At 38.4% G+C, this 25523-nt stretch overlaps 1 protein-coding gene and 1 non-coding gene across 5 annotated transcripts in view; both read right to left on the minus strand.

Annotated features, from left to right (window-relative positions):
• NUDT6 (nudix hydrolase 6) overlaps positions 1 to 25523 on the minus strand; it is a 59270-nt gene that overhangs the window by 19664 nt on the left and 14083 nt on the right. The gene's annotated exons all lie outside the window — the stretch shown is intronic.
• Positions 15184 to 15321, minus strand: LOC138991537 (U4 spliceosomal RNA). The gene has a single exon (XR_011467510.1). It is a non-coding gene; the product is annotated as a U4 spliceosomal RNA (small nuclear RNA).

Here is a 25523-nt window from a genome sequence, read left to right on the forward strand (position 1 = left end):
AATGAAGCACTCTGTGCCTGGGAACTGGCAGGACAAGTCTTGAGATAGTTTGTACTCTCCATTCATCAAAATCATATTACACTGTCCTTTTCCTCTACCTGTATGGAACAGTTTCTCAGCTATCTGAGGTACTGTCTCCTGAGATGCAGTCCTCATTTTTGCCCCAAATGGAAAAAAAAAAAAAAGACACGAAGTGAGTGTTGCGAGAAGTTTTAAGTTGACAGTTATGGTGACGCTGATGAAGGGACCCAGAGTGGACTTCTCTCCTCTGCCTGAACTCTAGAAGGAACTGGATGGAGCCTTGGTAACCAGCAGAGCCCCCTTGCACCTGTACACCTTTTCAGAGTGTAGACAAATTTGGTAAGTCTCTCCTGGTTCTTGGATCTCCTGTATTGGTTGGTGATTCTGAGTTTTATTTGAGGTAGAACAGGTTCATGCCCCCTCCCAGCTGAAAGATATTTTTTGGGGGAGGAGCTGGTTGAAAGATACCAAGGAATACCCACTCAGCTGGAAGATAGGAGAGGGGCTAGATGAAGGATACCAGAATTTGCTCAGCTGTAGAAGACTGAATGGTCTATGCTGGGTGGTGAGGTAAGAGGCTGATCTGATGCTTTTACAAGGGACGTCAATCAGGAAGTCAGCCTCTATATAAAACCTCAGCCAGGGTTATATACATACAAAACTTATACTTGCAAGTACCTACTTGATTGGGGAAAGTAATGGCACCCCACTCCAGTACTCTTGCTTGGAAAATCCCATGGACGGAGGAGCCTGTTAGGCTGCAATCCATGGGGTCGCTAAGAGTCGGACACGACTGAGCAACTTCACTTTCACTTTTCACTTTCATGCATTGGAGAAGGAAATGGCAGCCCACTCCAGTGTTCTTGCCTGGAGAATCCCAGGGACGGGGGAGCCTGGTGGGCTGCTGTCTATGGGGTCGCACAGAGTCGGACACGACTGAAGTGACTTAGCATAGCATAGCATACTAAAGGAGACCCCAACCTAAAATGACCAAATTGGGATTCTTCTGATATTCCAAAACTGATATTTTTACATACAGTTAGAAAAAGCTGGCTATAAGATCACACAGAGTGAATGGAATGCTTACTTTGATTGGTATCTAGAAGCTTCTCTTGAAACTGCATCAGAACAAAAAAAGGCTACTAGCAGTCTGTCACTGACTCTGTCTCTACCTCTAGGTATCCTGTTTTATCTGAATTACTCAGTGAGATGCTGTATCTTTTTTTCTCTTCCAACTCTTCTGCCTCCTGCTGCTCCCCTTTCCCCAGCAAAGGAAGATTAAAACACAAACCAAAAAAAAAAAAAAAACAGTAACAAACTTTTAAAGCAATATTCTGGCTTGACACCTGAGTCATTCTCTTAACCACCAAAATGATCCTTTGCTTAATCCTGCCTTTCAGAAGGTTTAGATGAGAATTTGGCTATTCTAGTTTAAAAAAGACAATCTAGGTTAGTCTGAGTTAAACACAAACACTTCTTACACTGATTGACCAACTTTTCAGAACCATTAAAAGAAAGATAAGGGGTTATCTATGAAAATTACAAAACTTCAGTTGTGCCAATTAATTACACAATGCCAGTGGAAAGGTAACTGACCCACAACCAGTAGACAAAGTTGGTTTGATTACATGTATGTGTGTGTGTGTGTGTGTGTATCCTGAGAGAAAAAGTCCAAATTAGAAGAATCTGATTTTTGCTCCCTGTGCCTTGAAACCAGAGCTCCCAGGATCCCAGAGCTCCCAGGAACACTAATCTATTCTACTCCTGAAACTGAAGTGCAAAAAAAAAAAAAAAAACCCAGGGAATGCAGTCTTCTAAAATCTTTCTTATAAACTAGTGATTTTTATATTGAGATATCTGATTCATGACTAAGTTTAGAAAATGAAGCTAAATTTCTTTTATCTGTCTGAATATGTATCAGTATGTGTCTGTTTTTGGATAGTATTGCTGGGGTTAATTTGTAAGTGAGCTCTAATTTAATTGGCCTGCAGAAAAGTAAGTGATGAAAAAACAATTCTAAATATAAGGAAATTAAGCTAAAAGAATTTCTGCTTTATGGGAACTAGGAAATATTCAATATTAAGTTAGTTGTTGTCCCCTTGCTAAGTCGTGTCTGACTTTTTGTGACCCCATGGACTGCAGTATGCAAGACTTCCTGTCCTTCACTATTTTGAAAACTCATGTCCATTGAGTCAGTGATGCCATCCAACCATCTAATCCTCTGATGCCCCACTTCTACTCTTGCCTGCAATCTCTCCCAGCATCAGGGTCTTTTCCAATGAGTTGGCTCTTGCATAAGGTGGCTAAAGGATTGGAGCTTCAGCACCGGTCCATCCAATGAATAGTCACAGTTGATTTCCTTTAGGATTGAATGGTTTGATCTCCTTGCTGTCCAAAGGACTCTCAAGAGTCTTCTCCAAGCACCACAGTTTAAAAGCATCAATTCTTTGATGCTTAGCCTTCTTTATAGTCCAACTCTCACATTCACACATGACTACTGGAAAAACCATAGGTTTGACTAGACGGAACTTTGTTGGCAAAGTGATGTCTCTGCTTCTTAATATGTTGTCTAAGTTTGTTATAATTTTCTTCCCAAGGAGCAAGCGTCTTTTAATTTCATGACTGCAGTCAGCATCCACAGAATTCAGTAAAGTTGCAAGATACAAAAGTAACACACACATTTCTTGCATTTGTGCACTAACAATGAAAGATCAGAAAGAGAAATTAAAGCAACAATACCATTTACCATCACATTAAAACTAAACCTATGTAAAGAGGCAAAAGACTTGTACTCCAAAAACTGAGACACCAATGAAAGCCAACAAAGATGACACAAACAGATGGAAAGATATACTATGTTCTTGGATTGGAAGAATCAGTATTGTCATATTACTATACTACCTAGGGCAATCTATAGATTCAGTGTAACCCCTAACAAATTACCAATGGCATTTTTCACAGAACTAGAACAAAAAATGTTTAAATTTGTTTGGAGACACAAAAGATTTGGAAAAGCCAAAGCAATCTGGAGAGCAGAAAAATAAAATGAAATGGAGGCATCAGACTCCCAGACATCAAACTATACTACAAAGTTACAGGATTCAAAACAGTATGGTACCATCACAAAAATGAAAGTATAGATCAACTGAACAGGATACAAACCCGAGAAGTAAACTCATGCACCTATGGTCAATTAGTCTATGACAAAGGAGGCAAGACTATATAATGGAGGAAAGAGTCTCTTCAATAAGTCATGCAGCGAAAACTGGGGCACTATACATAAAAGAATTATATTAGAACATTCTCCAACACCATACACACAAAAAAACCTCAAAATGGATTAAAGACCTAAATGTAAGACTGATACCATAAAACTCTTAGAGGAAAACATAAACAGAATGCTCTCTGACATAAATCACAGCAATATCTTTTTGTATCCACCTTCTGAGTAATGAAAATATAAACAAAAATTAAAAAAAAATGGGACCTAATTAAACTGAAAAGCTTTTGCACCACATAGGAAGATTACACAAAATAAAAAGACAGCCCACAGAATGGGAGAAAATGTTTGGAAATGAAGTGATCAACAAGGGATTCATCTCCAAGATATACAAACAGCTCATGCAACAGAATATTAAAAAAAAATAAAGATAAAAAAATGGGCCGAAGACCTAAATAGACATTTTTCCAAAGAAGATATATAGATGGCCAAAAAGTGCATGAAAACATGCTCAACATCACTAATTATTAAGAGAAATGCAAATCAAAACTATAATAAAGTATCACCACACACCAGTCAGCGTAGTGATCATCAAGAAGTCTATACACAATAAATGTGAAAGACTGGAGAAAAGAGTATCCTACTATGCTGTTGTGGGAATTATATTGGCAGAACCACTAGAGAGAACAGTATGGAGGGTTCTTAAAAAATATAGAACTATCATGTGACTCAGCAACCCCATTAATGGGCATGTATCTGGACAAAAACATTGTTTCAAATGTACATGCACTCCAATGTTCACTGCAGTGCTGTTTACAATAGCCAAGTCATCAAAGCAAACTGAATGTCCACTGACAGAGGAATGGATAAAGAAGATGTGGTATGTATATACAATGGAATATTACTCAGCCATAAAATAAACAATGAAACAATGCCAAAAAACACAGATGGACCCATGGATAATTACACCAAGTGAAGTAATTCAAATAGAGAAAAACAAATATGATGTCATTTATATGTAGAACTGATGATACAAATAAACTTATTGGCAAAACAGAAACAGACCCACAGACCCCCAACAGACTTCTAATTGCCAAGGTAGGGGGTAAATGTGAAGGGAAGGGATACATTTGAGGAGTTTGAGATTAATGTGTACACAGTGCTATATATAAAACAGATAATCAGCAGGGATCTGCCTTATAGCACAACACACTACTCAGTATTCTGTAACCATCTATATGGGAAAAGAACCTAAGAAAGAATGGATATACATATATGTTTAATGGACTCAGTTGTACACCTGAAATGAACACACCACTGTAAATTAACTATACTAGAATAAAAAATAGAAACTTTTTTTTTTTTAAAAAGAAGGCTGACCACTATCATCTCTTCTATTAAACATAGTATTGGAAGTCATAGCCACACCAATCAGAAAATGAAAAGGTATCCAAATTGGAGGGAAGAGGTGTAGTTGATATGATTCTACACATCAAGTCCCCTACATATGAAAGAGTTTGAGTTCTGTTCTGAGAGCACATTTGTAAGTCCAATTTTTCGTAAGTCAACAAAATCAGCATTGGTACTCAACTAATACAATCAGCTGTATAGTACTGTAAGGTTTATAATTGTTATACAAATAATACATAAAAAATGAACACAAAAATAAAATATTTTTCATCTTACAGTATACTACCAATGAAAAGGATAGTAGTACAGTTCAACAGCTGATATACAGGGGCTGGCATCCAGTGAACAGGCAAGACTTACTGACTAGAGGAGTGAGAGGAAGTGAGAGTTAAGAGCCGAAGGATTGTCAGAAATAAGAGACAGATGGCCAAGTTGCAATTTTACTCATGCCTGACATTGATATAAAGCTCATTCACATCTTTGAACATATGCAACTTGAAGGTTCATATGCAGGGGACTTACTGTATACAGAAAGCCCGAGAGATGCCACTCAAAAACTACCAGAGCTGATAAATGAATTCAGCAAGGTAGCAGGATACAAGATTAACAGAATCTGGCTGCATTTCTTTAAACTAACAATAAAATATCATAAAGGGAATGTAAAAAAATACTTTTCAAAATCGCACCCCCAAAATAAAGTACCTAGGAATATAGCTAACTAAGGAGGTGAAAGTTTAAGACACTAATAAAGGAAAGTGAGATGATTTAAAGAAATGGAAAGATATTCCATGCACTTTGATTGGAAGTATTCATATTGGTAAAATGCCCACACTACCCAAAGCAATCTATAGATTCAATGTAATCCTCGTTAAATTACATATGACATTTTTCACAGAACTAGAATAAGCTTAAAATTTAATTAGGATTCATAAAAGACCCAGAATTGCCAAAGCAAGCCTTAGGAAAAAAAGAACAAAGCAGGGGGCATAACCCTCCCATACTTCAGATAATATTAAAAAGTTTCAGTGATCAAAACAGCATGCTATTGGCATAAAAACAGACAGATCAATGCAACAGAATAGAGCACCCAGGAATAAACCCACACACTGACAGTCAATCTTCAATAAAGGAGAAAAGAATATACAATGGGGCGGTGGGGGGGGGAGTCTCTTCAGAGGGTAATACTGGAAAAGTTGGACAACAACACAAAAACTAATGAAGTTGGACACACCCTTTCACCATACATAAAAACAAATGCAAAATGGCTTAAAGATTTAAATATAAGAAATGACAGCATAAAACTAGATCACAGGAAAACATTTTTCTGACATAAATCATGCAAATGTTTTCTTGGGTCAGTCTCCAGAGGGAATAGAAATAACAAAAATAAACAAATGGGACCTATGAAACAAATATTTACACAGCAAAGGAAAACATAAACAAAAAGACAAACTACAGAATGGGAGAAAATATTTAAAAATTATGTGACTGACAAGGGCTTAATTTCCAAAATATAAAAAGCTCATACACCTCAACAACAGAAAAACAAAAATCCAGTTGAAAAATGGACAGAAGACCTAAAGAGACATTTCTCCAAATAAGAAATACAAAATGGCCAAAAGGCACAGGCAAAGATGCTCAACATTGCTATCTATTAGAGAAATGTAAATCAAATTTACAATGGTCACCATTAAAAACTCTCCAAATTTTAATAACAAATGCTGGATGAGATGTGAAGAAAAGGGAACCTTCCTAAACTCTGGCTGGGAATATAAATTGGTACAGCCAGTATGGAAAACAGGATGGAGGTTCCTCAGAAAACTAAAAATAGAATTATCATATGATCCAACAATCCCATATACCCAGACAAAACTCTAATCCAAAAAGATACACACATGCACCCCTATGTCACATAGCAAAGTCATGGCAGCAATCCAAAGTCATCCACAGATGAATGGATAAAAATGTGGTACATATACACAATAGACTACTACTCAGCCATAAACAAGAATGAAATAATGCCATCTGCAACAACATGGATGCAACTAGAGATTATCATACTATGTGAAGCAAGTAGGAGAAAGAAAAATAACACATGGCATCACTTATATCTGGATTCCAAAATATAGAAATGAATCTATCTGTGAAACAGAATCACAGATACAGAACAGACTGGTGGCCGTGAGAGGGACAGGGGAGGGATGGAGTGGGAGGTTGAGGGTAGCAGATGTAAGCTTTAATACTGGGAATGGATAAGCAGCAAGGTTCTACTGTGTGGCACAGAGAACTATGTTCAATATCCTATGATAAATCTTTATCCTATGATAAAGAATGTAAAAGAATATTTTTAAAAAATCACACATAATTCAGTCACTTTGCTGTGCAGTAGAAATTAACAGAATATTATGAGTCAAATATAATTCAATTAAATTAAGAGAAATATTCTTTCTCTTGAGAAACTGAACAAAAAAACCTATTAGAACTGATAAATAAATTCAGCAAGGTAGTGAGATACATCAGTATATAGAAATTGGTTGTATTTCTTTAAAATAAAAATGGAATGTCAGAAAGAGAAAGCAAATGTACTATCTTATTTAAAATAACATTAAAAAAAAAAACAAACAACAACCAAACTCTACAAATAAAGCTAACCAAGGAGGTGAAAGATTTAAACTCTGAGAATTATAAAACTTATAAAGGAAATTGAAGATAACCAGGGAAATGGAAAGATAACCCATGCTCCTGGATTGGAAGAATTAATACAGTTCAAAAGGTCACAATACCAAAAGCAATCTAAGATTTAACATGATCCCTATCAAATCATCCATGATATTCTTCTCAGCAACAGAATAACCCTCACATTTATATGGAACCACAGAAGACCTAGAATTGCCAAAGCAATCCTGAGGAAAAAGAACAAAGTTGAAGGCATATCCCTTCCAGACTTCAGACAACAGTACAAAGCTACAGTAATCAAAACAGCACAGTAGTGGCACAAAATCAGAATTACTGATCAGTGTTAACAGAATAGTGAGTTCAGAAATGGCAGATTAATCTTTAACAAAAGTGGAAAGAATATACAATGTAGAAAAGACAGTGTCTTTAGCAAGTAGTGTTGGGAAAGCTGGAAAGCATGTAAATTAGTGATGTTAGAACACACCTGCACACCATACATGAAAATAAACATAAGATTTTTATGAAAATAAGAAAAAAAATGAGGAGTTTCATAAAACTCCTCAGAAATAACACAGGGAAAACATTCTCTGACATAAATCTTAGCAATATTTTCTTAAGTAAGCCTCCCAAGGCTAAAGAAATAAAAGCAAAATTAATTGTTTCAAGAAGGACATGTGTTCATCTTCTGCCAGACCAGCAAAATTGCACCTAGCTGTAGAACCACCATTGACAACACAATGGAATCCACCAAAAAAGATACCTCACATCCAGGGACAAAAGAGAAGCCACAATACAACAGTATGAGGGGCACAATTACAATAAAATCAAATCCTATACATGCTAGATGGGGGACCACAAACTGGAGAACAGTAATATCAAAGAAGTTCTAGGTGTGAAGGTTCTAGGCCCCACATCAGGCTTCCTAGCCTGGGGATCTGGCCAAGGGACTGGGAATCTCCAGGGAATCTGACTTTGAAGGGCAGTGAGATTTGATTATAGAAATTCCACAGGATTGGGGGATATAGACTCTTGGAGGGTACAAACAAAATCTTGTCCACACCAGGACACAGAGAAAAGGAGCAGTGACCCAACAGGAGACTGAGCCAGACCTTACTATAAGTGTTTGAGGGTCTCCTCCAGAGGCATGGGTCAGCAGTGATGCACTATGGGGACAGGGCCACTGGCAACAGCAGTCCTGGGAGATTCATGAATTCTCCAGGAGGTCACCAATAGCCCTACAATAGAGTCTGTAGACTCCAGGACTGGGTCACCTCATGCCAAACAACTAACAGGAAGAGAGCACAGCCCAACCCATCAGCAGATGACTGGATTAAAGTTTTACTGAGCACAGCCCTGCCCACCAGAGTAAGACTCAGTTTTCCCCACAGCCAGTCTCTCCCATCAAAAAGCTTACATAAGCCTCTTATCCTCTTCCACCAAAGGGAAAACAGAAGAAATAAGAACTACAATCCCAGCAGGCTCCAGAACTAATACCATAATCTCAGAAAACTAACCAAAATGAAAAGAAAAAGAATTATGTCCCAGATGAAGGAACAAGATAAATCCCCAGAAAAACAACCAAATGAAGAGATAAGCAACTACCTAGAATAATTCAGAATAATTATAGTAAAGATAATCCAGGATCTCAGAAAAAAGAATGGAAAAGATGCCATGAAGAGGCGGACATGACTGAGTGACTTCACTTTCATGCGTTGGAGAAGGACATGGCAACCCACTCCAATGTTCTTGCCTGGAGAATCCCAGGGATGGGGGAGCCTGGTGGGCTGCCATTTATGGGGTCACACAGAGTCGGACACGACTGAAGCGACTTAGCAGCAGCAGTAGAAGAACTAAAGAACTAAAGAACAAACAGAGATGAACAGTACACTAGAAGGAATGAATAACTGAGGCAGAAGAATGGATAAATGACCTGGAGGACAGAATGGTGGAAATCAATGCCACAAAACAGAATATAGAAAAAATAATGAAAAAAAATTAATACAGCCTAAGAGACCTCTAGAACAACATTAAATGCCATCAATATTCACATTATAGGGGTCCCAGAAAGGAGAGAAAGAGAAAAAAAAGAGAGCGAGAGAAAGAGAAAGGACCCGAGAAAATATCTGAAGAAATAATAGCTGAAAACTTCCCCACCATGAGAAAGCAAATAGTCAACCCAATCCAGGAAGCACAGAGAGTCCCTGGCAGGATAACCCAAGGAGGAACACACCAAGACACACAATAATCAAACTAATAAAAATTAAAGACAAAGATAAAATATTAACAGCAACAAGGGAAAAAAGACAAATAACATACAAGGGAAAACCCATAAGGTATCAGCTGATTGCTCAACAGAAATTCTACAGGCCAGAAAGGAATGGCAAGTGATGAAAAGGAAGAACCCATAACCACGAATACTCTACCCAGAAATCCTCTCCTTCAGATTTGATGAAGAAATCAAAAGCTTTCCAGACAAGCCAAAGGTCAGAGAATTCGGCACCAAACCAGTTTAACAACAAATGCTAAATGAACTTCCTTAGGCAGGAAACACAGAGGAAAAAAAAAAAGCTACAAAAAATAAACATAACTAAGAAAATGGTAATAGGAGTATACATATCAATAATTATCTTAAATGTAAATAGAATAAATGCACCAACCAAGAGACACAGACTGGCTGGGTAGATATAAAAACAAGAACCATATATATGTTGTCTGCAAGAGACCCACCTCACACCTACAGACACTTACTGACTGAAAGTAGGGTGATGGGAAAAGGTATTTCAAACATTTGGAAATCATAATAAAGCTGGAGTAGCAATACTCCTATCAGACAAAATAGACTTTAAAACAAAGCTGTTATAAGAGACAAAGACAGACAATAGATAATGACCAAGTGTTCAATCTAAGATGATGTAACAATTATAGATACATACACACCCAACACAGGAAAAACTCAGTATGTAAGACAAATACTAGTAAAGGGAGAAATTGACAGTAACACAATAATAGTCGGGGACTTTTATACCCCACTTTCATTAACAGACAGATCAACCAGACAGAAAATCAATAAGGAAACACAGGCCTTAAATGATACTTTAGACAAAATGGCCTTAATTGATATTTATGGAGCATTCCATCCAAAAGCAGACTACACATTTTTTTTCAAGTGCACACGGAACATTCTCCAGGATTGACCACATGCTGGGTCACAAGGTGAGCCCTGATAAATTTGAAATCAAAACCATATCAAGCATCTTTTCTCACAACGGCATGAGATTAGAAATAAACTACAAGAAAAAAAAAAACTCTAAGAAACACAAACATGTAGCGCCTAAACAATCTGACACTAAACAACCACTGAGTCACTGAAGAAATAAAAGAATGCCGAGAGACAAAGGAAAGTGAAAGCACAATGGTCCAAACTTCATGGGATGCAGCAAGAACAGTTCTAAAAGGGACGTTTATAACAATAGTCTTACCTGAAGAAACAAGAAAAATCTCCAATAAACAACCTAACCTTACACCTAAAACAACTAGAAAAAGAACAGCAAACCAAACCTAAAGTTAGTAGAAGGAAGGAAACCATAAAGATCAGAGCAGAAATAAAGGAAATGGTGACAAAGAAAACAATCACAAAGATCAATGAAACTCAAAGTTGGTTCTTTGAAAACATAAAATTGATAAATCTTTGGCCAGACTCATCAAGAAAAAAGGGAGAGGGCTCAAATCAGTAAAATTAAGAATGAAAAAGAAGTTACAACTGACCCCAGAAATACCAAGGGTCATAAGAGACTACAATGAACAACTGCAGGCCAGTAAAACAGACAACCTGGAAGAAACAGACAAATTCTCAGAAAGGTACAGTCTCCCTAGACAGAAACCAAGAAGAAAGAAAATATCAACAGACTAATCACAAGCACTGAAATTGAAATCATGATTAAAAACCTTGCAACAAACAAACGTCCAGGACCTGATGGCTTCACAGGCAAATTTTATCAAACATTTACAGAAGAGTTAATACCTATCCTTCTCAAACTGTTCCAAAAAGTTGCAGAGGGACGAAAATTTCCCAGCTCATTTTAATGAGCTCACCATCTCCCTGAAACCAAAACCAGCCAAAGATAACACATAAAAAGGAAAATTACAGGCCAATATCACCGATGAACATATATGTAAAAATTCAACAAAATGCTAGCAATTTGTATCCAATAATAAAAAGATCATATACTATGATCAAGTGGGATTCATCCCAGGGATGCAAGGATTTTTTAACATCTGCAAATCAAATCAATGTGATATACCATATCAACAAATTGAAGAATAAAAACAATACCATTCCAATAGATGCAGAAAAAGCTTTGGAAAAAACTCTGCACCCATTTATGATCAAAACTCTGCAGAAAGTGGGTGTAGAGGGTACACAGCTCAACATAATAAAGGCTGATATAGACAAACATACAGCTATCATCATATGCAGTGGTGAAAAGCTGAAAGTGTTTCCTCTAAGATCAGGAACAAGACAAGAATGTCCACTCTCATCACTTTTATTCAACATAGTTTTAGAAGTCCTAGCTGCAGGTATCAGAGAAGAAAAAGGAAAGGGAATCCAAATTAGGAAAGAAAAAGTTAAACTGTCACTGTTTGCAGTTGACATGATACTATACATAAAAATCCTAAAGCTACCAGAAAACTACTAGAACTCAATGAATTTGGTAAAGTTGCAGGTTACAAAGTAAATACACAGAAATCTGCTGCATTTCTATATACTAACCACGAAAGATCAGAAAAAGAAATTCAAAAAGCAATTCCATTTACCATTGCATCATAAAGAATAAAAAATATAGGAATAAACCTATCCAAGACAAAACTATAATATGCTGATGAAGGAAACTGAAGACATAAACAGTTGAAAAGTTTTTGTATTGGACAAATCAATACTGTCAAAATGACTATACTACCTAAGGCAATCCAGATTCAATGTAATCCCTATCAAATTACCAATGGCATTTTTCACAGAACTAGAACAAAAAACCTCCAAATGTGTATGGAGACACAAAAATCCTGAATAGCCAAAGCAATCTTGAAAAAAGGAGCTGGAAGAATCAGGTTCCCTGACTTCAGACTAAACTACAAAGTGACAGTCATCGAAACAGTATGGTACTGGCCCCAAAACAGAAATATAGATAAATGAAACAGGACAGAAAACTGAGAAATATGCATATACATCTATAGTCAATTAATCTATGACAAAGGGAGGCAAGGTTACACAAAGTTAGAAAGACAGCCTCTTTAACGAATGGTGCTGGGAAAACTGAACAGCTACGTGTAAAAAAAAGAAATTAGGTCATTCTTTAACTCTATACACAAAAAGGCTCAAAATGGATTAAAGATCTAAATGTGAGACCAAGCACTATAAAACTCTTAGAGGAAAACATAGGTAAAACACTCTCTAACAAAAATCATAGCAATAGATCTTTTTTTGATCCATCACCCAGAATAATGGAAATAAAAGCAAAATTAAACAAATGGTAGCTACTTAAACTCAAAAGCTTTTGCACAGCAAAGGAAACAATAAACAAAATAAAAACACAACCACAGATTGGGAGAAAATACTTGCAAATGATGTGAGTGATAAGGGATTAGTCTCCAAAATTTACAGACAACTTAGTAAAATTAAAACAAACAATCTGTTCTTTTTTGTTTAGAGGACTTGAACAGACATTTCTCCAAAGAGGACATACAGATGGCCAATAGGCACATGAAAAGATGTTCAACACTGCTAGTTATTAGAGAAATGCAAGTCAAAACTATAATGAGGTTTTATAATGGCTATCATCAAGCATCAAGAAATCACAAAGCACAAATGCTGGAGAGAACATGGAGAAGGGAACTCTCTGCACTTTTGGTGGGAATGTAAATTGATACAGCTGCTATGGAGATCAGTATGCTGCTGCCCCTGCTAACTCACTTTAGAAGTGTCCAACTCTGTGAGACCCCATCGACGGCAGCCCACCAGGCTCCTCTGTCCTTGGGATTCTCCAGGCAAGAATACTGGAGTGGGTTGCCATTTCTTTCTCCAACGCATGCATGAATGCTAAATCACTTCAGTTGTGTTCGACTCTGTGCAACCCCATGGACAGCAGCTCACCAGGCTTCTCTGTCCACAGGATTCTCTAGGCAAGAATACTAGAGTGGGTTGCCATTTCCTTCTCCAGATCAGTGTGGAGGTTCCTTAAAAATAGAGCTACCATATGGCCCTGTAATCCCACTCCTGGGCATATATCCAGAGAAAGACATGGTCCCCAAAGATACATGCACTCCCATGTTCACTGCAGCACTGTTTATAATAGTCAAGACATGGAAGCAACCTAAATGTCCACTGACAGAGGACTGGGTGAAGAAGATGTGGTACATATATATAATGGAATATTACTCAGCCATTAAAAAGAATGAAATAAGACGCTTTGCAGCAACATGTATGGACCCAGAGAGAGTCATACTGAGTGCAGTCAGACAGAGGATAAATATCACATGACATCCTTATATGTGGAATCTAAAAAGAAATGATAGAAATGAAGTTACTTACAAAACAGAAAGAGACTCACAGAAAATGAACTTATGGTTGCCAGGGGAAAGGGTTAGTTAGGGACTCTGGAAGGTCAAGTACATACTGCTATATTTGCTATATTTAAAATGGATAACCAACAAAGATCTATTGTATAGCACATGGAATTCTGCTCAATGTTATGTGGCAGTATGGATGGGAGGGGAGTTTTGGGGAGAATGGATATGTGTATATTTATTCACTGTTCACCTGAAACCATAACATTGTTAACTGGCTATACCCTAATAGAAGAGGTTTTTGGTGTTGAAAAGAAATAAAAATAAAAAAGCAAAATTAAACAGATGGGATTTAATCAAATTTGTAAAACCTTTAGCATAGCAAAGGAATCCATAAACAAAATTAAAGAGAACATATTGACAGAGACAAAAAATTTGCAAATGGTATGACTGACAAGGGCTCTATTTCCAAAATATATGAACATCTCGTACAACTGAATAACAAAAAAAACAAACCGATTGAAAAATGGGTAGAAGATATGAGTCATTTTTCCAAAGACAGACAGATGGTCAACAGGCAACATCACTAACTCTTCAGTTCAGTTCAGTTCAGTCACTCAGTCATGTCCGACTCTTTGCAATCCCATGACTTGCAGCACGCCAGGCCTGCCTGTCCATCACCAACTCTCGGAGTTCACTCAAACTCATGTCCATCTAGTCCGTGATACCATCCAGCCATCTCATCCTCTGTCATCCCCTTTTCCTCCTGCCCCCAATCCCTCCCAGCATCAGAGTCTTTTCCAATGAGTCAACTCTTTGCATGAGGTGGCCAAAGTACTGGAGTTTCAGCCTCAGCATCAGTCCCTCCAATGAACACCCAGGACTCATCTCCCTTAGAATGGACTGGTTGGATCTCCTTGCAGTCCAAGGGACTCTCAAGAGTCTTCTCCAACACCACAGTTCAAAAGCATCAATTCTTCGGCACTCAGCTTTCTTCACAGTCCAACTCTCACATCCATACATGACCACAGGAAAAACCATAGCCTTGACTAGACGGACCTTTGTTGGCAAAGTAATGTCTCTGCTTTTGAATATGCTATCTAGGTTGGTCAAAACTTTTCTTCCAAGGAGCACTAACTCTTAGAGAAATGCAAATCAAAATTACAGTGTGGTATCACTTCATATGGCCATCAGCAGTAAGTCTACAAACAGTAAATGTTGTCAAGTATGTGGAGAAAAGGGAACCTTCTACACAGCTAGTGGGAATGTAAACTGGTGCAGCCACTATGGGAAAAAATATGGAGGTTCCTTAAAAAACTGAAAATAGAACAACCACATAATCCAATAATCCTACTCCTGGTTATATATCCAATTAACAATAATCATACCTTGGATAAACCTCACTGGCTACAACAGTGCCAGTGCACAAAGCTTGGGTACATATCCAGAAAGACATAAACTCTAATTCAAAAAGATACATATCTAACAATGTTCACAGCACTACTATTCACAAAAACTAAGGCACTGTAGAAACAATCCACGTTCTCAGAAATAAACCACTGACTTAAGAAGCTGTGGTATATATTTACAATGGAATATTACTCAGACATAAAGAGGAATGAAATATTCCCATGTGAAGCAACATAGATGGATCTAATGAATACTTAGTTAAGTGAATCAGAGAAAGACTAATACAAGATACTAACTGTAAGTGGAATCTAAGAAATAATAGACATGAATCTATATATACAAAACAGAAGCAGATTCATGTAACAAAGTTACTAAAAGGGAACATTGTTGGGAGTGATAAACTAGGAGTACGGGATTAACAGATACAAAACACTACACATAAAATAGATAAGCAACAAGGATTTACTATTTAGCAGAAGAACTCTGCTCAATATTCTGAAATATTCTTTGCTCAATGTTCAGATTCAACAAACACCTGAAACTTAACAATATTTTAAATCAACATATTAAAAAAAAAGTTAAAAAAATTGTATCATGCTCTGTACTGCCATTCCATGCAAATGGAATTTAAAGAGAGCCAAAGAGTTCTAAGCAAAACAAAAACAGTTCTAAGAGGGACGTTTATAGCAATACAATCTTACCCCTGGATATAAGAAAAATCTCAAACTCACTACCATATGACAAAATAGAGTTTAAAATAAAGTCTATTACAAAAGACAAAGAAGGATGGTACATAATGATAAAGGGATCAATCCAAGAAGGTATATCATTAATATAAATGTCCTGAACATAGGACCACCTCAATATATAAGGCAAATATTAACAGCCATAAAAGAAGACATCAACAGTAATACAATAGTAGCGGACTTTAACAGCCCACTTTCATCAATGGAAAGATCATCCAGACAGAAAATCAACAGAGAAACACAGGCCTTAAATGACATATTATTCCTGATGGCCTTAACTGATACTTATAGACCATTCCATTCAAAAGCAGCAAATATATATGCTTCTCAAGGGCACATGCAATGCTTTCCAGGATTGATATCTTGGACCAAAAAGCAAGACTCAGTGAATTTATGAAACTTGAAACCATACCAAGTATCTTTTCCAACCACAATGCTATGAGGTCAGAAATCAAGTACAGGAAAAACTATAAAAAACAAACACATGGAGGCTAAACAGTATGCTATTAAATAACTAATGGGTCACTGAAGAAATCAAAGAAGCAATCAAAAAATGCCTAGAGACAAATAAAAACAAAAATGATGATCCAAAAACCTATGGGATGCAGCAAAAGCAGTCCTAAGAGGGAAGTTTATAGCAATCCAATCTTACTTCCAGAAACAAGAAAAAGTCTCAAATTCACAACCTAGCCTTATACTTAAAGCAACTAGAGAAAGAAAAAATAAAACTGAAAGAGGGGAAAAGAAATCATAAAGATCAGAGCAGAAATGAATGAAATAGAGATGAAGAAAACAGCAAAGATCAATGAAACTAAAGCCTGGTTCTTTGAAAAGTTAACTAAATTGATAAATCTTTAGCCAGACTCATCAAGAAAAAAGGTGAAAGGGCTCAAATCAATAATAAAAGAAATGAAAAAGAACAAGTTACAACAGACACAATAAAAATACAAAGGATCATAAAAGACTACTACAAGCAACTATATACCAATAAAACAGACATTCTAGAAGAAATGGAATAATACTTAGGTATAATTTTCCAAAATTGAGCAGGAAGAAACAAAATATAAACAGACTTCACAAGTATTGAAACTGTGATTAAAAATCTCCCAACAAACAAAGGTCCAGGACCTGAAGGCTTCACAGGCTAATTCTATCAAACATTTAGAGAAGAGTTAACACCCACTCTTTTGAAATTATTCCCAAAAATTGCAGAGGAAGGAACACTCCCAAACTCATTCTATGAGCCCATCATCAACCTGATACCAAAATCAGACGATATCACAAAAAAAGAAAATTACAGGTCAATGTCACTGATGAATACAGACGTAAAAATCCTCAACATAATACCAGCAATCTGAACTTTATAGTATATTAAAAGGATCATACATCATGATCAAGTGGTATTTATTTCAAGGATATAAGGTTTTATCAATATCTACAAATCAGTGTGATATATCACATTAACAAACTGAAGAAGAAAAATATATGATCATCTCAATAGATGCAGAAAAAGCTTTTGAAGAAAACTTAAACACCCATTTATAAAAAAACAAAAACCAAAACTCTAGAAAGTAGGCACAGAAGGAACGTACCTCAGCATATAGGAAATATATGACAAACCCACAGCTAACATCATACTCAACAGTAAAAAGCTGAAAGCATTTCCTCGAAGATCAGAAACAAGTCAAGGATATGCACTCTGACCACTGTAATTCAACATAGTTTATGAAGTCCTGCTGCAGCAATCAGAGAAGAAAAAAAGTTAACAGGGATCTCAATTGGAAATAAGAAGTAAAATTATCACTGATTGCAGATGACACGATACACAGAAAATCCTAAAAATGCTACTGGAAAACTACTAGAGCTCACCAATGAATTCAGTATTAAAGTTTCAGGATACAAAATGAATACACTGAAATCTGTTGCCTTTCTATAGGCTAACAATGAAAGACTGGAAAGAGAAATTAAGTAAGCAATCCAATTTAACATCAGTATATATATGGAATTTAGAAAGATGATAACAATAACCCTGTGTACGAGACAGCAAAAGAGACACTGGTGTATGGAACAGTCTTATGGACTCTGTGGGAGAGGGAGAGGGTGGGAAGATTTGGGAGAATGGCATTGAAACATGTAAAATATCATGTATGAAACGAGATGCCAGTCCAGGTTCAATGCACGATACTGGATGCTTGGGGCTAGTGCACTGGGATGACCCAGAGGGATGGTATGGGGAGGGAGGAGGGAGGAGGGTTCAGGATGGGGAGCACATGTATACCTGTGATGGATTCATTTTGATATTTGGCAAAACTAATACAATTATGTAAAGTTTAAAAATAAAATAAAAAAAATAAAAATAAAAACAGTATGGGACTGACACAGGAATAGAAATATAGATCAATGGAACAGGACAGAATGTCCAGAGATAAACCCACACACTTATGTTCACGTAATTATGACAAGGGCTTCCCACACAGTGCAGTGGTAAAGAATACAGCTGTCAATGCAGGAGATGCCAGAGTCATGGGTTTGATCCCTGGGTCAAGAATATGGCCTGGAATAGCAAATGGCAACCCTCTCCAGTAATCTTGCCTTGAAAATTACATGGACAGAGGAGTCTGGCAGGCTACATTCCATGGGGTTGCAAAGACTTGGACACGACTAAGCACACATACACACACTCTATGATAAAGGAGGCAAGAATATACAATGGAGAAAAGACAGTGGTTCCGGGAAAACTGGACAGCTACATGTAGAAGAATGAAATTAGAATACTCCCTGACACCACACAGAAAAATAAGCTCAAAATGGATTAAAGACCTAAATATAAGGCCAGATACTATAAAACTCTTAAGGGAAAACACAGGCAGAACACTGATACAAATCACAGCAAGATCTTTTCTAACCCACCTCGTAATGAAAACAAAAAGAAAATAAACAAATGAAACCTAATGAAACTCAGAAGCATTTGCAGAGCAAAGGAAAAACCATAAACAAAATGAAAAGACAATCTACAGAATGGGAGAAAATATTTGAAAATGATGAGATCGACAAGGGCTTAATTTCCAAAATACAACAACTCGAACAACTCAGTAACACAAAATCAACAACCCAATTGAAAAAGGGACATAACACCTAAATAGGTATTTCTCCAGAGAAGAAATACAGACATCCAATAAGCACATGAAAAGATGCTCAACACTGCTAGTTACTAGAGAAGTGCAGATTAAAACTACAATGAGGTACCACTTCACACCAAAATCGCCACTGCTAAAAACTCCATATAAATAACAAATGCAGGAGGAGATGTGGAGAAAAGGGGACCTTTCTACTCTATTGCTGGGAATATAAGTTGGTAGAGCCACTATGGAAAACAGAATGGAAGTTCCTCAAAAAACTAAAGATAGAATTACCATGTGATCCAGCAAAATGCAAATTCAAAAAGATACTTGCATGTTTATGTTCACAGCAGCATTACTTACAATAGCCCAGTCATGGAAACAACCTAAATGACCTTCCACAGATGAACGAATAAAAATGTGGTAGTTCCAGTTTAAGGTGGCAGAATAGAAGGATGGGTGCTCATCTTCTCCTGTGAGAACACCAAAATCGCAACTAGCTATTGAACAACCATTGAAAGGAGGATAATGGAACCCATCAAAAGATATCCCACATCCACAAAGAAGCTGCTGCAGAGAGACAGTAGGAGGGGCGCAATCACAATAAAATAAAATCCCATGACCACCAGGTGGGTGATCCACAAACTGGAGAATAATACCAAAGAAGTTTTCCCATTGTTGTACAGGTTCTGAACCCCACATCAGGGTTCCCGGCCTGGGAATCTGACCTTGAAGGCCAGCGGGATTTGATTACAGGACTTACACAGGACTAGGGGAAACAGGGATTCCAGTCTTGGAGGGCACAAAAACAAAATCTTGCCTGCACCAGAAACCAGAGGAAAGGAGCAGTGACTCCACAGGATACTGACCAAAACCCCTGCTAGTTGTGGAGGGTCTCCTGTGGAGGTTTGGGTTGGCAGGGGCTCATCACTGGGACTGGAGCACTGGCAGTAGTAGTCATGAAAGGTCCCCCTTGGTGTAAGCCCTCCTGGGGGTCACCATTAACCCTACTACAGAGCCCTTCACAGATTACTGGCTTGTTGTGGCAAAGCGGCTTGTGTAACTCAATGAAGCTATGAGCCATGCCATGTAGGGCCACCCAAGACAGATGGGTCACAGTAGAGAGTCCTGACAAAACATGATCCACTGGAGGAGGGAATGGCAAATAATCCCAGTATACTTGCCATGAGAACCTCCTGAACTGTATAAAAAGACAAAAAGATACGACACTAAAGGATTAGTCCTCCAGGCCAGAAGGTGTCCACTATGCTACTAGGAAAGAGCAGAGGACATCTACTAATAGCCCCAGAAAGAATGAAGTGGCTTGGCCAAAGTGGAAATGATGCTCAGTTGTGGATTTGTCTGGTGATGAAAGTAAAATGTGATGCTGCAAAGAACAGTATTGCATAGGAACCTGGAATATTAGGTCCATGAATCAAGGTAAATTGGACATGGTCAAGCAGGAGATGGCTAGAGTAAACATAGACATCTTAGGAATCCATGAACTAAAGTGGACGGGAATGGACGAAGTTAATTCAGAAGACCATTATATCTACTACTTTGGGCAAGAATCCCTTAGAAGAAATGGAGCAGTCCTCATAATCAACAAAACAATCTGAAATGCCATCCTTGGGTGCAACCTCAAAAACCACAGAATGATCTGGGTTTGTTTCCAAGGCAAGCCATTCAACATCACAGTAATTCAAGTCTATGCCCCTACCACCATCACTGACTCAATGGACGTGGGTCTGGGTGAACTCCGGGAGTTGGTGATGGACAGGGAGGCCTGTCGTGCTGCAATTCATGGGGTCGTGAAGAGTCGGACACGACTGAGACTGAACTGAACTGAGCCAAGTACGACTTAAATTCCCTATGAATAAGCAGTCGAGGTAATGAATAGATGTAAGGTCAGTTCCTTGAAGACCTAGAAGATCTCCTAGAACTAACACCAAAAAAATATGTTCTTTTCATCACTGGGGATTGGAATGCAAAAACAGGAAGTCAAGATACCAGGAATAACAGGCAAGTTTGGTCTTGGAGCACAAAATGAAGCAGGGCAAAGGCTAACTGAATTCTGCCAAGAGAATGCACTGGTCATAGCAAACATCCTTTGGAAACAATACAAGAGATGACTTTACAAATGGACATTACCAAAGGGTCAATACCGAAATCAAATTGATTACATTCTTTGTAGCCAAAGATGGAGAAGTTCTTTAGAGTCAGCAAAATCAAGACCTGGAGCTGACTGTGGCTCAGATCAGCTTCTCAAAGCAAAATTCAGGCTTAAACTATAAAGTGGGGAAAAGCACCAGGCTAGCCAGGTATGAGAAACGCTGGACTGGAAGAAACACAAGCTGGAATCAAGATTGCCAGGAGAAATATCAATAACCTCAGATACGCAGATGACACCACCCTTATGGCAGAAAGTGAAGAGGAACTAAAAAGCCTCTCGATGAAAGTGAAAGTGGAGAGTGAAAAAGTTGGCTTAAAGCATTCAGAAAACGAAGATCATGGCATCCGGTCCCATCACTTCATGGGAAATAGATGGGGAAACAGTGGAAACAGTGTCAGACTTTATTTTTTTGGGCTCCAAAATCACTGCAGATGGTGACTGCAGCCATGAAATTAAAAGACGCTTACTCCTTGGAAGGACAGTTATGACCAACCTAGACAGCATATTCAAAAGCAGAGATATTACTTTGCCAACAAAGGTCTGTCTAGTCAAGGCTATGGTTTTTCCTGTGGTCATGTATGGATGTGAGAGTTGGACTGTGAAGAAGGCTGAGCGCTGAAGAATTGATGCTTTTGAACTGTGGTGCTGGAGAAGACTCTTGAGAGTCCCTTGGACTGCAAGGAGATCCAACCAGTCCATTCTGAAGGAGATCAGCCCTGGGATTTCTTTGGAGGGAATGATGCTGAAGCTGAAACTCCAGTACTTTGGCCACCTCATGCGAAGAGTTGATTCATTGGAAAAGACTCTGATGCTGAGAGGGATTGGGGGCAGGAGGAGAAGGGGACGACAGAGGATGAGATGGCTGGATGGCATCACTGACTCGATGGACGTGGGTCTGGGTGAACTCCGGGAGTTGGTGATGGACAGGGAGGCCTGGCGTGCCGCGATTCATGGGGTTGTGAAGAGTCGGACACGACTGAGACTGAACTGAACTGAGCCAGGTACGACTTGAATTCCCTATGAATATGCAATCGAGGTAATGAATAGATTTAAGGGATTAGATCCAGTAAACAGCATGCCTGAAGAACTATGGACAGAGGTCTGTAATACAGTTCAGAAGGCAGTGAACAAACCCACCCCAACAAGAAGGCAAAGTGGTTATCTGAAGAGGAAAAGCGAAAAGCAAGGGAGAAAGGGAAAGGTACATACAGCTCAACGCAGAGTTCTAGAGAATAGCAAGGAGAGACAAGAAGGCCTTCTTCAATGAATGATGCAAAGAAATACAGGAAAACAACAGAAGGGGAAAGACTAGAGCTTCAGGAAAACTGGAAATATCAAGGGAACAATTCATCCAAAGATGGGCACAAATAAAGGACAGAAACAAGAGCGACCTAGTAGAAGCCAAAGAGATTAAATGAAGCCAGAAGCATACATAAAGAACTGTACAAAAATTAACCAGATAATCATTATGGTATGGTTAATCACCCAGAGCCAGACATTCTGGAGTGTGAAGTCAAGTGGGCCTTAAAAAGCACTGCTGTCAATAAAGTTAGTAATGGATGTGATGGAATTCCAGTAGAGCTATTTAAAACCCCCAAAGATATGCTATCAAAGTGCTGCACTCAACATGTCCACAAATCTGAAAGACCTAGCAGTGACTATAGGACTGGAAAAGGTCAATCCTCATCCTAATCCCAAGAAGGACAGTACTAAAGAATGTTCAAACCACTGGACAATTGCACTCATTTCCCACGCTACTAAAGTAAGGCAAAGTCAAATTGCCCATTCATGTCTGACTCTTCACAACCTCATGGACTGTATAGCCTGCCAGGCTCTTCTGTCCATAGGATTTTCAAGGCAAGAATACTGGAGTGGGTTGCCATTTAAGATCATGCTTAAAATTTTGCATGGTATGCTTCTGCATTACATGAACCAAGAACTTCCAGATATCCAAGCTGGGTGTAGAAAAGGCAGAGGAACCAGAGATCAAATTGCCAACATTTGCTGGATCACAGAGAAAACAAAGGAATTCCTAGAAAAACATCTACCTGTTCCATTAACTATGCTAAAGCCTTGCACTGTGTGGATCATAAAAAACTGGAAAAATCTTAAAGAGATGGGAATACTAGACCTCTTACCTGTCTCCTGAGAAACACGTATGCAAGTCAAGAAGCATCAGTTAGAACCCTGTATGGAACAACTGGCTAGTTCAGGATTGAGAAAGGAGTATGACAAGGCTGTCTGTTGTCACCCTGTTTATTTAACTTATACACAGAGCACATCATGAAAGATGCCAGGCTGGATGAGTTACAACAGGAGAAACACCAACAACCTCATGTATGCAGATGATACCACTCTAACGGCAGAAAGCAAAGAGGAACTAAAGAACCTCTCGATGAGGGTGAAGGAGGAGAGTGAAAAAGCCAGCTTAAAAGTAAATACTAAAAAAACTAAGATCATGGCATTCGGCCGCATCACTTCATGGCAAATAGAAGGGGAAAACATGGAAGAAGTAACAGACGTCCTCTTCTTGGGCTCTAAAATCACCGTGGATGGGGACCGTGGTCATGAAATCAGAAGACAAATGCCTCTTGGCATGAAAGGCATGACAAGCCTAGATAGTGTGTTGAAAAGCAAAGACATCACTTTGCTGACAAAGGTCCATATAGTTAAGGTTTTGGTCTTTCCAATGATCACGTATGATTGTGAGAGTTGGACCATAGAGAAGGCAGAGTGCAGAAGAATTGATGCCTTTGAACTGTGGTGCTGGAGAAGACTCTTTAGAGTCCCTTGGACAGCAAGAAGATCAAACCAATCTGTCTTAAAGGAAATCAACCCTGAATATTCACTGGAAGGACTGATGCTGAAGCTACAATATTTTGGTCACCTGATGTGAACAGTCGACTCACTGGAAAAGACCCTGGATGCTGGGAAAGATTGAGGGCAGAAGAAGGTGTCAGAGAATGAGATGGCTGGATGGCACCACTGATGCAATGGACATGAACTTGGGCAAACTCTGGGAGATGGTGTGGGACACGGAGGCCTGGCCCGCTGCAGTTCATGGGGTGGCAAAGAGTCGGACAGAACTGGGCAACTGAACAACAGCAAAAACAGAGCCCTTAGACCCCAGGGCTGGGTATCCTCAGGCCAAACAACTAACAGGGAGGGAGCACAACCCCACCCATTAGCAAATAATTGGATTAAAGATTTACTGAGCAAGGCCCTGCCCACCAGAGCAAGACAGAAGAACCAGAGTTCACTGGGGCTAGAACAAAAACCACATTAAAGAAAGTTAATCAGGAGGAAAAAGCAGAAAGTTATGTTCCAGAGGAAGGGACAAGACAAAAACCCCCCAAAAACAACTAAATGAAGTGGAGATAGGCAACCTTCCTGAAAAAGAATTCAAGACTCTCATTTAGATTTGATGGAGAAATCAAGCTTTCCAGACAAGTAAAGAGAATTCAGCACCACCAAACCAGCTTTACAATAAACGTTAAAGGAACTTTCTAGGCAGTAAACAGAAGAGAAGGAAAAGAGCTACAGAAAATAAACCCAAAACAATTAAGAAAATGGTAATAGGATCATACATATCAATAATTACCTTAAAGGTAAATGGATTAAATGTATCAAACAAAAGACATACACTGGCTGGGTAGATGAAAATATGTGCATGTATGCATTTTCCCTTATCACATCACTCTGCTTGACCCCCCCCCCAAACTGTATGTAATTATTTTATTGTTAGACTAATCATGTTCCCATTACGGCTTGCAATTGTAATTATCTTTTATTGTCTGGCTACTGACTGTGAAAACTGATCAAAATATTTTACTGTTGTGATTATGTAACTATTACTCACTTAATACCACTGTATCATGATTGGTCAACAGAAAATATAATAGAATTCTGCATCACCAAGACTACCATTTAATAGAAAAACCTGTAAAAAGATGTGGTACATATATATATATACAGAATAGAATACTACTCATCCACAAAAAAAGAACAAGACAGGGCTTCCCTGGTCTGGGAACCACTGGACAAGTGGTTAAGAATCTGCCTTGCAATGCAAGGGACACTGGTTTGACCCCTGGTACAGAAGGGTCCCCTGTGCTGGGGAGCTGCTGAGCCCGTGCGGAACAATAATGAGCCAGCACTCTGGAGCCTGCAAGCTACAACTACTGAAG

This window comes from Bos mutus, chromosome 17 (assembly GCF_027580195.1).
Source record: "Bos mutus isolate GX-2022 chromosome 17, NWIPB_WYAK_1.1, whole genome shotgun sequence".
Lineage (NCBI taxonomy): Eukaryota > Metazoa > Chordata > Mammalia > Artiodactyla > Bovidae > Bos > Bos mutus.